This window comes from Schistocerca nitens, chromosome 1 (assembly GCF_023898315.1).
Source record: "Schistocerca nitens isolate TAMUIC-IGC-003100 chromosome 1, iqSchNite1.1, whole genome shotgun sequence".
Taxonomy (NCBI): domain Eukaryota; kingdom Metazoa; phylum Arthropoda; class Insecta; order Orthoptera; family Acrididae; genus Schistocerca; species Schistocerca nitens.
This window is the reverse complement of record NC_064614.1, coordinates 91,851,097-91,867,278: the sequence shown is the minus strand read 5'-3', so window position 1 is coordinate 91,867,278 and position 16,182 is coordinate 91,851,097. Positions and strand designations below refer to the sequence as shown.

Here is a 16,182-nt window from a genome sequence, read left to right as displayed (position 1 = left end):
GACCGCACAACCTGGTCAGCAAGCGCTGGGCTAATTCCATTCGTTGCAAACTTGCGTGGTTGCTGTCAGTTTGCTGCGATAATTGGTTGCTGTAATTTGTCACCTTTCTTGTATTTTGAAGGACTGAATATTTACTTAAGGGTCATTATTAATGTTTCTACTGGTGTCTACCAACTGGGAGTCACATTTAAATTGTTAGATTTCCCAGATTTTCTTGTATCTGGGATGGTTGTGTATTTGTTTAAGGGCACCATATTTACATGTATTTGGGAATATTGTCTTCTTGCTTAAGGGCCATTATAAATGTTTCTGCTGGTGCGTACCAGCTGGGAGTCACGTGTAAATTGTATGACTACCTAGCTTTTCTTGTATTTTGGGGGATTGTGTATTTTCTTGCTTAAGACGGTTTATTAAGATTTATTAATTGTTAAGGGCTTTCCAACAGCCGCAATCAGTGGAGTGACTTGTTAACCCTTCTGTATTTTGGGTGGACTTTGTCTGTGTGTATAAAATTTTAACCATGCTTGAGAATTGTTATTACCTTTATTGGGAATCGTTTGTAATTGATTTTACTGGCAAAACTCAGTTTGCTGAAACAGCCTGCAGTCACACCTAGTTGGTTTGACTGTTTACTTGTATTTGAGGAGTTATGTATGTTCGCGGGTTTAAGTGCTGTTCTTAATGGTACACATTGTTTAAGTTTTTTGTTAATGAATTGGTCCTGTTGAAGTTCTTTAAATGATTGTGAGCATTGTTATTCATTTTTGACAAGGTTTTTAATTTGTAATCATAACAGTTGTTGTTAACCAATAAAGTATATTCCATGAAAAGATAAATGACGAAATATTTTGGTCTACCTTCCATGTGTTTTTCCTTGAAATTATCCCAACCCTTATTGTAACGTATCAGTTGACAGCAGGGTGTAGTTGCGTTCTGTTTGGTGGGAGAGAGGGGGTTAGTCTTGTCTACACTTTGACGTCATTTATTGTTTCTGGTGATTATTGTATTCATACAATTTTCCTTTTCAATGTGTTGTACTCACGGTGCCGTTGCCTAGCATGGGTTCTAGAGTGCGTCCCGGAAATTCGTATCTCAAAAAGGAGTCCTTGCCGTGTGAACTGAATGTCCATCAACTTCCAACCGAAGGTAGCGTCCCGGGGTTGGCGACCAGGTTGTGTACGGCGTTGGACAGCCCATTTTGTCTTTCGGCAGACATCATCGGGGAGGTAGGTGTCCCTCTTCATAACATTTCAGCTGCGTTAGATCAGTATAGCCAACCCCCAACTAGGCAGGTCGGTTGGATTCAAGCGCGTCTGACACATTTAGGGAACCGCTTAGTGGACTGTAGCTGTGTTGAGCTTAATGATTCCAACAGACTGAGAGTTACGCAGTTGACTGATCGGGCAAGATACTTGCAGCTTGGGGCAGCATCCCTAAGTTTAGAAAGTGAGGATGTAGGTTCGGGGCAGGAAATTTTCAGCCGTAATCAAGTCAATGACGATAAGCACTCTAAGGACCGATATCTAGGTAGTTTGCCCTCCAATCACTTTGCTAAATTGCCCAGTCCGATTATGTGCTTCCTTACCGGTATTTTAGAATTGTCTGACGATAGCCTGAATCAAGTGCAGCAGATCTTGTGGCTGCTTGTGCGGTTTGAGATTCATGCTGATGCCTTACACATACCGCAGCGCGTAATTCTATCCTGGCTATATCCTTTAGCTTAAGGGACTGGGTACTTTGGCCTGGGAAAACTTGAGACTGCAGGACTCTGCAGGGTAGCCAAGGCCTCTTATAGGCAGAAGATTGTCGGTGCATATGCGCAGGGAGCTCGAGCGGAAGTATTATTGGCATGTATACGCATCGTCGGAGATGTTGAGCCAATACGTAGAGCGAATGCGCACGGTCGTGTTAGTCCTTGGTATGCCCATTATCGAATCTGATAGCATTTCTAACATCTTAGAGGGCATGCGCTCCAAAGATCTATCATGTTTGGTATCTATCATGCTCGCCATCCCACCAACTTCGGTGAATTGTAAGAATAAGTAGATTCTATTGAGGCCCCCACCTTTGGTGATGAGCAGCAGAGGGTAGATGGACGTTTAACAATGATGCCGTCAGTATCCAGAGGTGACAAACCCTCTCTCAAATTTGATTCACTGGCGCACAGGCGTTTTCGTTGTGGCGCGCACGACCATCTTGTACGAGTGCGTGGGTGTCCTGTTCTGCGGGTGCCAGACCTAACAGCTGACACCGTGTGGGGGTGGGCGTAGGGTTTGTACGTGTCAGAGAAGGTCAGCTCCATGGTGTGCAACAATCTATGCTGCGACAAGATCGTCCCTCCTTTATGTTTATGCCCGTCTCGAACAGGAACCTCTATGCGCATTATTTGACTATGGTAGTTCCGTCTCGTTACCCAAGTATAAGTGTATCTGCACTTTATCCATTTGTGTAAATTTTCCCACGCGCCCCTGGGCCAGAGTTGCCTCTGGTTGGGGAGGTGCGCATTATCTTATCCCTATGTAACCTCTTCTGGCCGGTTACTCTTCTGGTTGTGAAGGACCTAGCAGTTAATTTGTTTCTCGGCTACAATTTTATCCAAAGAACCGGGTTGGTCCATGATTTTGCATGTCGTGCCTTCTTTAAACTCTCGCCAGGTGAGGTTCTTGTCGCATTCCGAAAGCGATTGATTCTATAAGTTGAGATACCGGGGAATTTGGCGTGGCTCATCTTAAATCGGAGCAGGCCACGAATTTATTGACTCTTACAATATTATGGCTCAAAACAAGAAATTAATGATTTTAAGCTGGTAATATTAAACTCGTTATTACTGAACTAGTGTGTGTAGTGTCCCTGTTTGTATGTATGTATGTTTGTATGTATCTCCAGAGCGGCGTCGACTTCTCCCACAGTGTACGGAATTTCGTACACATTGACAAGTTACTCTCGTGGTGTAGAAGCAGCTGCCGACTCCGACGGTCGCCTGTAAAATTCTTGATATGTAAGAGAAAGAAAACTTCTCTAGGATCTTCTCTGAATGGGATAATGCCATTCACAATTGGTCATTCCATGATTGTCTGGGAGTGAAATGAGTTCGTCTGAGCAGAGAAAACTTTCTCTATGCTTTTGACCGTGTTATTGAAGCAAGTTATTCAGTATGCATCGACCACCAAATGTTCGAAGTCCTATACAAGCTTGTCGTATACTACAGTTCACCACAGAATCTTTTGATCAAAAATAAATCTCGAAATTACCTTTTAAATGCACCGTACTGTACTATGGCTGCTACTGAACTCCACATTAACGTTACGTATCGCTTATGAATCTCAAAAAACACAAATTATACAATATGGCCCCTAACAATGACTGTTTCATTGCACACACTTCATACACGTCCTCTCGTTATCCTCTCTTCCAACTAAGTCCGGTCACATACCGGGTTTCTTACATTTCTTCGCTCACCATCGAGCAACGCTAAGTAAATGAATAAATATTTCGCTAGCGCAGGCGGAACATGCCGTCTTGCAATTTATATTAACTTTGAACCAAAACAGGAGTAACTAGCGTGATATACAATTCCCAGCCAATGAGCCTAGGGACGCTATAGTGTTTGCGGGAGTGTCCTGATGTTTCTTCTATTAAGGCAGGAGCAACTAGAGTGATCCTATGGTACGCTTGACTGATAGTGCTGCTTTTCAACAGTCCCTCTATCGAACTTTGTCCCCCAAAATGTAAGTATTGGGGTGGAAGCTGGCTAATTTGCTGCAGGATCGTGTGATCAGGTCCTCCACCCCTCCCTATGTCTCGTCGAGTCTCCTTGTCCCAAGGTTCAGGGTCGGGACTATAGGTCGGTAGTGAACTACAGGCTGTAACCTCCCCCTCACTTATCGACCTTAATGACAGTGAAAAATTAAACCGCGTGTACCTAATGGAAATTTGGGAAAGGCAATCGTCACCGAAGTCAATTTGTCGGTAAAGAGGGAGGAAAGGGTTACATCTAAATGAAAGGAAAAATGCAAATGAAACTGGTGGAAATCAATTTTGAAAAGGGGTAAAGTTAATAAAGAAAGTAAATGTGCGGCCGTTACGTTAACAATTAACTAGCGGTAATTAGATATTTGAGATTTGGGGGAAATTACGGTCGCCAGTCCTAAGGACAATTACTATAGTAACTGAAAAAGAAAGGTTATTACACATATAATTAGCACTAGAAGCGTGGCAACTGAAGGTTGACACGTGTAGTGTGAAAACTGAAAGTTTGTCAGAAGTAATAAATTTCGCTACACTCTGACTTAGTTTAGCAAAAGAATTAATAAAATCGGAAAATCGAAAGTTAATTTAGTGACTGAAGTTAATAGTGAGCTTTCTTTCTGAAGCACATCGAAATTCAGTAAAATACTGTTAGTCTTGGACTACCTCAACAATCATTTCAAAAGCTACTGAATCTACGCAATTTAGAAATAAGAGATTTAACTTTGAACTTGAATTAAATGATTCTGAACAATTAACAATAGTAAAATTTAGTACGTACCAAGCTGAGCTGCAGTCACAGGTAACTAAAATACGGTAACAAAACTCGCACTCTTAATTTGTGCTTGTGCAATCTAAATATTGTAGCCAGCTATGAATACCTTAATTGAACTTTGAAATTAAAGCAGTGAAATCGAATGATACTGGCGTTTGAATTTCAACGACACTCGGGTTCATTTCGGAAAAGGAAGGGACCCTGCTTGGCAATGCAATTGGGACAATGAGCAACAAAGGTTCATGCTAAGTTGCTGTAATTTTGTGATGCAACAATTTTAAAAGTTTGAAAAGCTGATGTCTGCCATACAGTTCTAAAACTTTACGTGCTTCCAGTCTTCCTTGTTGGCTGATTGAAGGTTTGAAGCCGTCGATCGAGAAGGTGGCGACAGTCACTCATTGTCGGCCGTCGCTGTTGCAGAAGCTGGATGTTGGCGCGCCTTCTTCTCGACACGGTCACCAGACGAAACGGGCTGTTGATGTGCGCCAGCTAATGCTTCCTGTCCGCGACACCATGTCAGAAACTATCATCGCAAGTCGAGCGCAATTACATGCTGCCAAACCCCGAAAGCGCGGCAACTCGCGGGAGCTTCACACAACACACCTGCTCCACTGCACCACCCCAGCCAGACTCCGTCTGCTCTGCCCGCGCTCCACGCGGCAGAGTTAACACTACCAAAGATCCTAAACACCTTGCTTCTCCACACGAATTATCGATATATTCGTTCGATAGCGTAGTTTTCCCTAGGCCAGACCCAGCGTATAAATACAAATAATATTCACAAAACAAACCAATTATAAATCGACATAAATGCATATATATATACAAATAGTAAAACAATTACAATATACAAAGACACAGAAATGTCATATCTTGAGGTAACAAAACAAGGAAAAAAAATTATAGTACAATATTGGAAATACGAGGATATGCAGTTCCGGCGTTACAAGGCTACTAAATAAACAGACTGTTTTAGGGTCAGCGCCCTTGCCCAATCTTCACAACTGTTTCACGTGGTTCTCTAGGACTAAGTGGTTCATTGTGCTTGACTTGAATCAAGCCTATCATCAAATCTCTGTCACTGAGAAATCCAAGCACATCACGACCTTTTGCACCGACTGGAATCTCTGTGAGTTCAATAGGGTGCCGTTTTGGTTGGTCACCAAAGCCGCTTTTCTGTCTCTAACAAAGATCATATTTTGGGGGATTTGAATAGAATTAAATTGTATTGAATTACCTGGGTGAGGTTGTCATTTATAGTAGTTCGAGTGAGACACACCTTTCCCATCGTGGACAGGTGCCGTCGAAGTCTAACTGTCAAGCCGTCTCAGATTAATTGTTTCCACTTCAGCTCAACTTGCTGCTCCTCTTCATAATTTAGGCGTAAAGGGAGAAAACTTTGTATGGGGCGAAAGCCTTTGAAGCTATTAATACCGCCATCAGGAATCCTCCTCTCGGCTGTGCCCGACTTCGACAAGAGATGTATTGCGCAGACTCACACGTCCAACGCAGGGATTGCTGCGGTTTTCCACCAGGAAGATCAAGGTCAAAGACGCCCATTAGCTTTTGCATCAAGGAGGCTGTCTGGCGAGTTAAATTATTCCATGTACGAATGTGATGCATTGGCCACTCTGTTTGCCCTAGAGAAATTACAATCCTATCTGTAACATAGGAAGTTTGATTTAGAAACCCATAATCAGGCGTTAAGTTGGGTCCTGGCCAGACCCAGGAAAAGCGGTAGAACAGCAAGATGGGGGGTCCGGATTTCGGCCTTTCATTTCAAGTCTCCAACAACCAGGTAGCCGATGTGCTCAGTCGCATGTTTGAGCAGGAAGATACCACTGAGGGAGATAGAGGCTGTGGCTGATACGATGTTGCTTGTACCGTTTTGAGCAAAGTGCCCCAACTATTTGCCGACCTTAAAATGAAGCAAGATCACCAATGTGGGGACTGAATAGGAGGCAATTGTTGTCTGGGAAGGAGGTGCCTAGGTATTTACTAAAGAATAATATATTGTGTAAACAAGTGAACGAACACAGGGAATTCAAGATTTGTTTGCCTGTTGAGTTAGTTCCCTCAATCTTTCGTTAATTCCACAGTCTGTTGGTGGGTGCGCATTTAGGCCTGTACAAGACCATGGCGAAAATACGAGCTCACCTCACCTGACCGTCATTGTACGGGGATATCCAGCGATTGGTTAGTGAATACGAGTCTTGTAAAAGGGGAAAACCCGGTAACAACTCGCCGAGACGTTATTGCAGTCCAAGCACGAACAGTGTAAGTAGGCTGTTTAGGTATTTTTATTGGTAACGCCACCTCTGTATGAAAATCACTGGCTGTGCTGTGTGCAGTCTGTGGCTGCTTTTCATTGTTGTAATACTCGCCATTGTAGTGTTAGGCAGCTGGCTGTGAACAGCGCGTAGCGTTGGGCAGTTGGAGGTGAGCCGCCAGCAGTGGTGGATGTGGGGAGAGAGATGGCGGAGTTTTGTAATTTGTCATGAACTGCTATATATATGATGATATCAAGGTAAATACATTCTTTGTTCTCTATTAATATCTTTCATTTGCTAACTATGCCTATCAGTAGTTAGTGCCTTCAGTACTTTGAATCTTTTATTTAGCTGGCAGTAGTGGCGCTCGCTGTATTGCAGTAGCTTGAGCAGCGAAGATTTTTGTGAGGTAAGTGATTTGTGAAAGGTATAGTTTAATGTTAGTCAGGGCCATTCTTTTGTAGGGAATTTTGAAAGTCAGATTGCGTTGCGCTAAAAAATATTGTGTGTCAGGTTAAGCACAGTCGTATGTAAAAAAAATGTTCAAAAGGGGATGTATCATATGGCGACCCTGCCAGGATTCGAACCTGGAATCTTCTGATTTTTTCTTGTTTTTTGTGTAATTAGTGTAGATTTTGTTTATTGCTAGCACGTAATTGTAGAGAGTATCTCCATTGTAGTTGTAGTTTTTCATTGTTGTACAGTAAAACAGTTGTGGAATGCATGTAGATTTGCACCAAGTATTTCGCAGCTGCAATTAACTAGATATTATTTTCAGTGTTATGTTAATGTGTTCTCTTATTTTTGCTCTTCAAATTGTGTTTTTCTGTGTTGTCGTGTGAAATACTGTGACAATAATGGCGTGTGAAAAACGTAATACTAGGCTCCAAAGTAAACTGAGAAATGACAGTGAAAACGAAAGCAGTGTGTTAGCGCCACCGAGTAATGAATTAACTGAAGTTCAAAGTAATAATTTGGTAATTGTGCATAGGGAAATGGAGCGGGCGGCAAACAATGGCGTAGGCAGTGAAACAATTGGTGAGCAGGGAAGCATTATCGATCGATCGGTCGGCAATAGCTCGGCTCAGGAATCCGAAATGACACGACACGATCTCGCAAATACTGTAGATTCAGGTTTTGGATCCTCACCGTTTTCTCAAATGAGTCAAGACACATTTTCTGCTTGTCAAAATGTGAATGTTGCCGGTGAAAATGCACTGCCAAAAAGCATAGAGAAACAGATTCCGGACACTAATACATTATTATTGCAATTAATGCAACAAATGGAACAAAATCAGAGACAAATGGGAGAAAAGCTTGAAAAATTAGACACAATGGAACAAAATCTTCAAAAGTTAGATACAACGCTCGAACAAAATCAGAAACAAATGGGACAAAATCTTCAAAAGTTAGACACAATGGAACAACACCAGAGACAAACACAGCAACAGTTAGACACAATGGAACAAAATCAGAGACAAACACAGCAACAGCTACAAAAGTTAGACTCATTGGAACAAACTCTTGAACAAACACGTGAAGATTTAACTACTGAGTTACATAACATTGAATCGAAATGTCAAAAAGCCTGTAATGACGTACAAACACAAATTTGTGAGCATTTTCAACCTATTCTTTCGCGGCATGAAAATGCATTACAGAATCACGAAGCAGCCATAAAAGAACTGCAAACTACTGTTCATGAAAATCATGAGACCTTGCAAGCTAAATTTGACTCAGTTGCATCTACCGATTCGGTTACGCAACTTGCAAAAACTTAGGAAAACTTGAAGGACACAGTAGATTCGATTTCAACACAAATGGACACTCTGAAACTTGGTTCAGAAAAACACACTGAGGAAATGTGTTCACTATCGGAGAAAGTAGCCGAACTTTCGGATCAGTTCACTAACTTATCTGCAAAGGTAGATGATGATCTGAATGACACAAGACCTGTAGCCTTCACTGACACTGAAGAGTATGAAGAAATTAGAAAATTCAAACAAAATCAAAATCAATTCAATACACAGTACAAAAGAGAAATCCGCGAAGTGCAAGATCAGCTGACACAGGTAGTACAAGAATTACGTATTTCAGAGGACACTCGCGCCCCAATACGGGAAGAGGGACATAGAAATACGGAACAACCACAAAATAATAACACAGGACACTTCGGAAATTATGAAAGAAATTGGCAAGGTGCACCGAATTTTGAAGTGGAACCGCCGAAACGACGTAACAATGACCGATATGCGACTCGCCGACATGATGACTTTGACTATAAGCTGTTCATTACTACACGTAAATTCAAAACGTTTAAAAAATTCTGACAACGACATTCATCCACAAGCGTGGCTCCATCAATTCTCTCATTGTTTTCCTCCCAACTGGTCGTTAGAACACAGATTAGAATTTATGTGTGGCTACTTAGAGAATGAACCAGCTGTAAGAATGCGATCGGTCATTCACGATTGCCACAGTGAAGGAGAATTTTACCATGCCTTCCTCTCAGCATATTAGTCTCAAGCTACACAAGACCGAGTAAAACATAGCATCATAATGATGAAACATTTCGAACAATCTGAATTTTCCAGTCTTGTGAAATATTTTGAAGACATGTTGCACAAGAATCAGTACCTGTCAAACCCATACAGCCCCTCAGAACTCATCCGCATTTGCTTAATCAAATTACCTGAACATTTACGACATATTATTTTGGCAGGACGTTGCAAAGACGACATTGAAGCTTTTCAGGGACTGTTACAAGAACTGGAAATTGACACTGACAATCGCGGAACGCAGGAGCACAACAATTACAGATCACATCCGTCGCAATTCCGCGATGAAAGAAATAATAACTGGACGCGAAAAGGGTATTCTCACAACACAAATCGTGACCGAAACAGACACCACCCGTATAACAACCGTTGGCAGAGTAGTAATAATTACAGGGAAAGATCACCTCTCCGCGGTAATGACTACCACAGAGACAATCAGAGAAACAGACAATATGGGAACCAAAACAATTATTATTACGAGAGACAGAATAACTTTAGACGCAACGGTCCAGCGCGCAGTTACGATTCAGGGAGAAATTCTCCACCACTTAACCGACAAGAAAGAAACCACAGAAACTACCGACATGACGATAGACGATATGATCGTAACGACAGACCTGAATTGCATCAGAACTGGCGGGATTTAAACAGGGCAGGGCCCTCTCGTCACGGTGAATTTGTAGAAGTTAGGTCTCCAAATCCCAATAAAGATGCGCGCCAACAAAGAGACAATAGGCAATGACTCATACCGCAGGCAGCCACAAAACGTTCGTATGAGACTAACGACGCAGCTGCTGTAGCTAGTAACTACGTAAAAATGGAAGACATTAGGGACATCTTACTCCAAGAACACGACGTAAAACATAACAACATTGCATATCCTGTGATTCACATTACAGTAAATGACGTAAAATTTACGGCAGTACTTTACTCTGGCAGTCCCATTTCAGTAATTAGTGAAACAGCCTTTAGCAAATGCAACAAATCGAACGATTGCCCCACACTTCCGTTACATAAGATTAAATTACAAGGTGCAATCTTTGGAAAAAGTGTAGATGTACGCCAACAAACCAACTTAGAATTCTTTTGTCAAAGCCACAGCTTCTCTATGAACTTTCTTATTGTTCCATTATTGTCTACGGAAATTATATTGGGAGTAGACTTTTTGAATGAATACAAAGCAATCTTAAGCTTCCACGATGCTGAAATAAGCTTAGAAAAAGAAGGTAAGTCAGTAGCTTTGAAATTTGAAGATTGGCTCTCAAACCATGACGAGGAAATTAATCGGGTTTACCTTCTGTTAGACAACAGTTCGGAATTTTCTACGGAACTAGACACTAACAATCACTCTGCAAGTACTGACAGGAATGATATCGACGGCATATTTGAAATTAATGAGTTAATTCAGAATAAAATTCAAACAATTGAGAATTGTAATGACACTGATAGGCAGGACCTTTTTGAGATTTTACAAGCACATTCCACAAGTTTTACTCACAAAACAGGAACAATCAAGGGATTTCAATACCAATTTCGTGTTCGTGAGCATACTAAATTTTGTGTTAGACCATACGTAATTCCGGCGCATTATAGGGACCGTGTTAGAACAGAAATACAATCTATGCTTGACGAGGGCATTATTGAGCCTGCAGTAAGCTCATACAACAATCCATTACATGTTGTTGAGAAGAAAAATGGATCGATCAGGCTTGTCTTAGATTCGAGACAAATCAATACTATCATTATTCCTGAAACAGACAGGCCGCAAACGTTGGAAGAACTTCTTCAAAATTTTAATGGTGTAAAAGTGTTGTCTTCCATTGATCTCAGATCCAGCTTTTATCAGATCGAACTTCATCCACAATGTAGAAAATACACAGCTTTCCTTTGTTTCGGCGTTTGTTATCAGTTTCGGAAACTTCCTTTTGGTTTGAACATTTCTTCAGCAGCATTCATTCGCGGGCTAAATTCCATATTTCCTGAGTTCTTAAAACGTCACATCACCTTATATGTGGACGATATTCTAATAGCAGAAGCTTCATGGGAACAACATAATCGCATCCTCAACAGTTTGTTACGTATTTTTGCAGAATCTGGAATTACAGTTAACTTGGAAAAGTCTGAATTCGGTAGGTCAAAGGTGAGGTTTTCAGGACATATTATTTCTTCTGAAGGCATTCAGCAGGATCCTGAAAAGTTAGAAGCAATCAGAGCCATTCCAGTTCCATCCACAAAAAGACAAGTCCGCAGTTTTCTAGGTCTCGTAAATTTTTACCGTCGTTTTCTGAATATGCAAATCCTTGTTACACCAAAACTTTGTTCTCTCACTGGAAAAAATACTATTTGGAACTGGGACGAACAAGCACTGTTGGAATTCAATTCTTTGAAAGAATCGCTACTTAATGGGCCAATACTAGCTCATCCAGATCTGTCACAAGATTTCTGCCTTAGCACGGATTCTTCTAAAGTCGGTCTTGGTGCCCATTTATTTCAAGAAGCCACAGAAAATGACACTACTGTTCAGAAAACCATTGATTTTGCTAGCCGAGTGCTAACAAAATCTGAAAAAAATTATTCCGTTACTGAATTAGAAGCTTTAGCTATCGTTTGGGCATTTAACAAATTCCGTTTCTTTCTTTCTGGTAAGCACGTAAAAGTATACAGTGATCATCGTGCATTACAATTTCTTATGTCTTCAAAATTAAATCATGACAGGTTAAAACGTTGGGCATTGTTTCTGCAAGAATTCCACTTCACAATAGTCTACATTCCCGGCAAGGAGAACATTGTTGCGGACGCACTGTCACGCGCACCGGCTGGGCTTGAGAAAAGTAACACAGAAAGCAACCTCGAGAAAAATTTCAGTATTCTTTACATTCAGAAAGTCGCCTTTGAAAACTTCATCACCACATCTTTAAAGGACATTGCTCATGAACAAGATAAAGATCCGATTTGGAAAGACATCAAGAGCAAATGGCATGAAAAGACACACACACAGATTCGGCATTATTACCTGGTTAGAAACAACATACTCTTCAAACGCTGCACTGTTGATGACAAGCTATGGGTACTTTGCATTCCAGACGATTTTGTTAATAAACTCATTTGGTACATTCATTTCAGCTACGCACATTTTGGTCCACGAAAATGTTATCATATTCTTCGAACGACTTGTTATTTTAACAATATGGAAAAGAGAATTCGAAGAGTCTTGTCTATTTGTAAACTTTGTCAAAAGGCGAAACCATCTACTGTCTCACATCGTGCTCCGTTGTTTCCTATTATTCCTTCTAAATTAAAAGAATTTGCTGCAGTTGATCTATTGGGACCCCTTGTCAGAACATCGAATGGATTTTCGTACGTTCTAGTCGCTGTTGAACTTACTTCCAAATTTTTTTCTTTCACTCCGTTACGTAAAGCCACTGGACGATCTGTATCCAACGCCTTTGTTAAAAATTTCTTACGTGAAGTTGGCCACGTTGCTAAAGTCATTTCAGATAACGGACCGCAATTCAGATCTGCTGTTTGGTCTCGCATGCTTCGCACCCATAAAATCAAACCTGTTTTTATTTCATTGTACTCACCACATTGTAACCCCTCCGAACGGATTATGAAAGAAATCAATAAGCTTTGCAGACTTTATTGTCACAGAAAGCATCAGCATTGGGACAGATATTTACACTTATTTCAAAACGTGCTGAATGAAATGCCTCATGACTCCACTGCTTTACCACCTACTCTTGTACTGAAGAATGAAAAACCACCGAACAGAATCAGAGAGCTTGTACCTTTCCCGAATACACGTAAACTTCGACACAAAGACATAATTGATTTGGCTCTTAAAAATATAAAATCTGCAGCAGACAAAAGGAGAAAACTACACGGTAAAGCAAATGCAAAGAAATTGTATATTGGTCAGAAAGTTCTCATTAAAGCTCATTCATTGTCACATAAGAAGAAACACTTGAGTCACAAATTCTTTCTAGTTTACAATGGACCTTACAGAATCCGACGTATACCACATGATAATTGCGTTGAAGTTGAAACTCTGCGTACTAGGAAGAGTAAAGGTTTACACCACATTTCACATGTAAAACCGTTTATTGAAAGATAATCTGCTTTTTTTTTAATACAACATTTTGGTTTACTTGCAAATACATTATGGATTCAAGGTGCTTTCTGAGAGATACCAGGTGACACAGTGGTTAGTTTATTTGACAGCTACACGACTATATCACGACGCTACTAATGTGTGACACAATTCACCTTGTTGCTTTTGCGGTGTATCTGTTTTATATCTGCACAGTTTTTCTGAATTCTTCTGGAAAGTAAAACATGTTTTAGTATTTAACTTTTGTGGTATAGCTACAATGAGGCAGCCTTTTCTGTAGCACAACAATACGTTACAGTACAGTAATTTCTTCATCACAACAATAAGCGTAATAACTACGATATATATACACAAAGCATTTCACTTTTATCATGAGGTAAGTACATTGACTTCTGCAGAACTTAGCTTTCGAAGGACGATAATTACGACACTTCCACAGAATTATCTTACAGCAAGACGCACAGTTTAGCGCTACAGTATACGAATTTGAGTGATTAATTTTGTACTTAAAACATTTATTTTTAAAGATTTTTGAATTGCAAAGAAAGTTTTCCGTGATACATTTCATTCCATTGGTGTAATCTGTAACACCTGAGGGTATAATTACATTAATCCTCAAGGGGGTACACGCTTACTTTGTGTACCATGTGTTTGGCACGCACAAGGAGCCCTAGCTAATATGGTATTTGCTTACACAACTTTACACATCGGTACCATATTTCTCTAACACATAATTACACAGCTATCTGATCATTTAACTGAGAGATAAGCTTTTTTTTGAATACGTCAGTGACAGATGTTTACGTAATTACACAGTTGAATAACTTCATACGTATGAAATTGCATTTTGTCAGTACTTTGTGAACTGTTCATATTTTTTCAGAACCATTGTGATACTATGAGAGCTTTGAATGATATATTTGGTATGGGATCACGATTTTTAAAGTACATTTGAGGTAGATAACACTTTTGAAATGAGCAGAGAATTTTTTTTTAGGTTTTAAAATATTCAGGAAGCTACGACGATTTTGAGATTTGGCTGAGGTTTTATGATGTTATGATGACTATGTGTATTACGCTGTTGCGGTATGTTTATGATAAATAAGCTGATGCTATATGAGGAATTTGATTATGCTACCTATCTGTTATGATGAAATATTGTAGAAGTGTCGATGATATGTATATGTATAATAAGGTAAGGATTAATGAATAGTGATTAGGGCACTCTGATTTGTGGAAAAGGTTGTTGGAAACCAAGATCGTACTTTAAGAGTTATGAAATGTATGTAAATGCGTGCGTGTATTACAATGCCGACAAAAATTTTTTGGACACTGTTATATTCATAAGATATTGTTTCTACACATTTGTAACCAAATTCTCAACCTGTGAATTTTTTTATATGAGACTGTCGCTGTAGCGAAAACTGCTGTCGTAAATATTTCGTTAAGAAAGGTAAGTGACCGTGAAGTAATTCGTTGTGAGCGGCCAGGTGTGCCAGCCGCCTTGAGAAAAAGCCATTAGTGTGTGGCGCAGGTGGAGAAGAAGAAGAAAAAAAAGGGGGAGGCCATTATCCTCGCTATTGATGTTCCTTTGTAGTAAGCATCGCAAATGCGACACGCTCATTACTTGGAAACATATCGTACTTTCTGATATTTACTGAAATGCCTAATGAAATGACGAGAAATATTTTTACATCTGCACACCTGATTACGACAAGCGTCTTTCTACAAGAGTTGTGAGAATTTCTACTAACTTATGAAATGTCACATGACCATTGAATGATATTTTTATGCTTTGGTTTCCGTAATCGCTTATTTCATTTGATATCTAGTTTCCAGCTGTGTTGCAGCATGGGTTTAAAAAAAATTTCATTTGCTAATGTGAACACTTTCTGTCAACAGATCTATTAAATAATTATTTTATGACCCACATTCTTCGAAAAAGGAGCTCTTGGAATGGAAAGAACAATAAGAAGGGACTAATAACAGGAACTGCATACATAATTTTCTTTTCAACTACTTGGTAATTTTTTTTTCGTAGAGTAAGTTTTTGTGATGCATCACTCTAGTGTTAAGATGTGACGTAAGTTTTAAACATGGCCATTTTTACTGTAATATTTTTTCTGCTTGAGCTATGTCATGTTTAGGTATAAGTTGCTGCTGTTTGCCAGGCATAGTGTTATTGAATTTGACTTTGTATTATTCTGTTAAGCCAGTTTTACTAATGATTTATTTTTATTGTTTGCTGCACATTGCCTTAGATTAGTTGTAATATTACAATTGCTTTGCTAATTTCTTAATGCTGCTTGCTTCGCAAATCTGCGTTTTTTTTCATTGCTGTTTATATTAATTGTTTTATGTGATGCTGCATTGCCTCGTCCCTTAGTTTAGCATCTGAGCTCAGTAGATTTAAGTTAGCTTAAGAGGGGGTAGACTATATAAGAAACTAACTATGATGGATTGGAAGAAATGCATTGAGAAGCTTAAAGAAAATGCTTTGGCCAAAAAAAGGGTATTTTGAAAGAGGATATGAACCAAAAAAGTAGGGTTTAGGGACAACAGATATAGGTAGGATTTTCTTGGAAATAAATAATGAGTTAAGAAATATGTGAAATAAATACAGAAAGCATGCTTGGATAGGATTTTTTTGGTGGAAGCAAAGGTTGAAATAAGACGAAAGATCTACAGAATGAAGTTTTGGGTTGGACTGCAGTACCAAAA

At 39.8% G+C, this 16,182-nt stretch overlaps 1 protein-coding gene across 1 annotated transcript in view; it reads right to left on the bottom strand.

The window, feature by feature from the left end:
• LOC126248189 (uncharacterized) overlaps positions 1-16,182 on the bottom strand; it is a 428,326-nt gene that overhangs the window by 11,779 nt on the left and 400,365 nt on the right. The window lies entirely within an intron of this gene.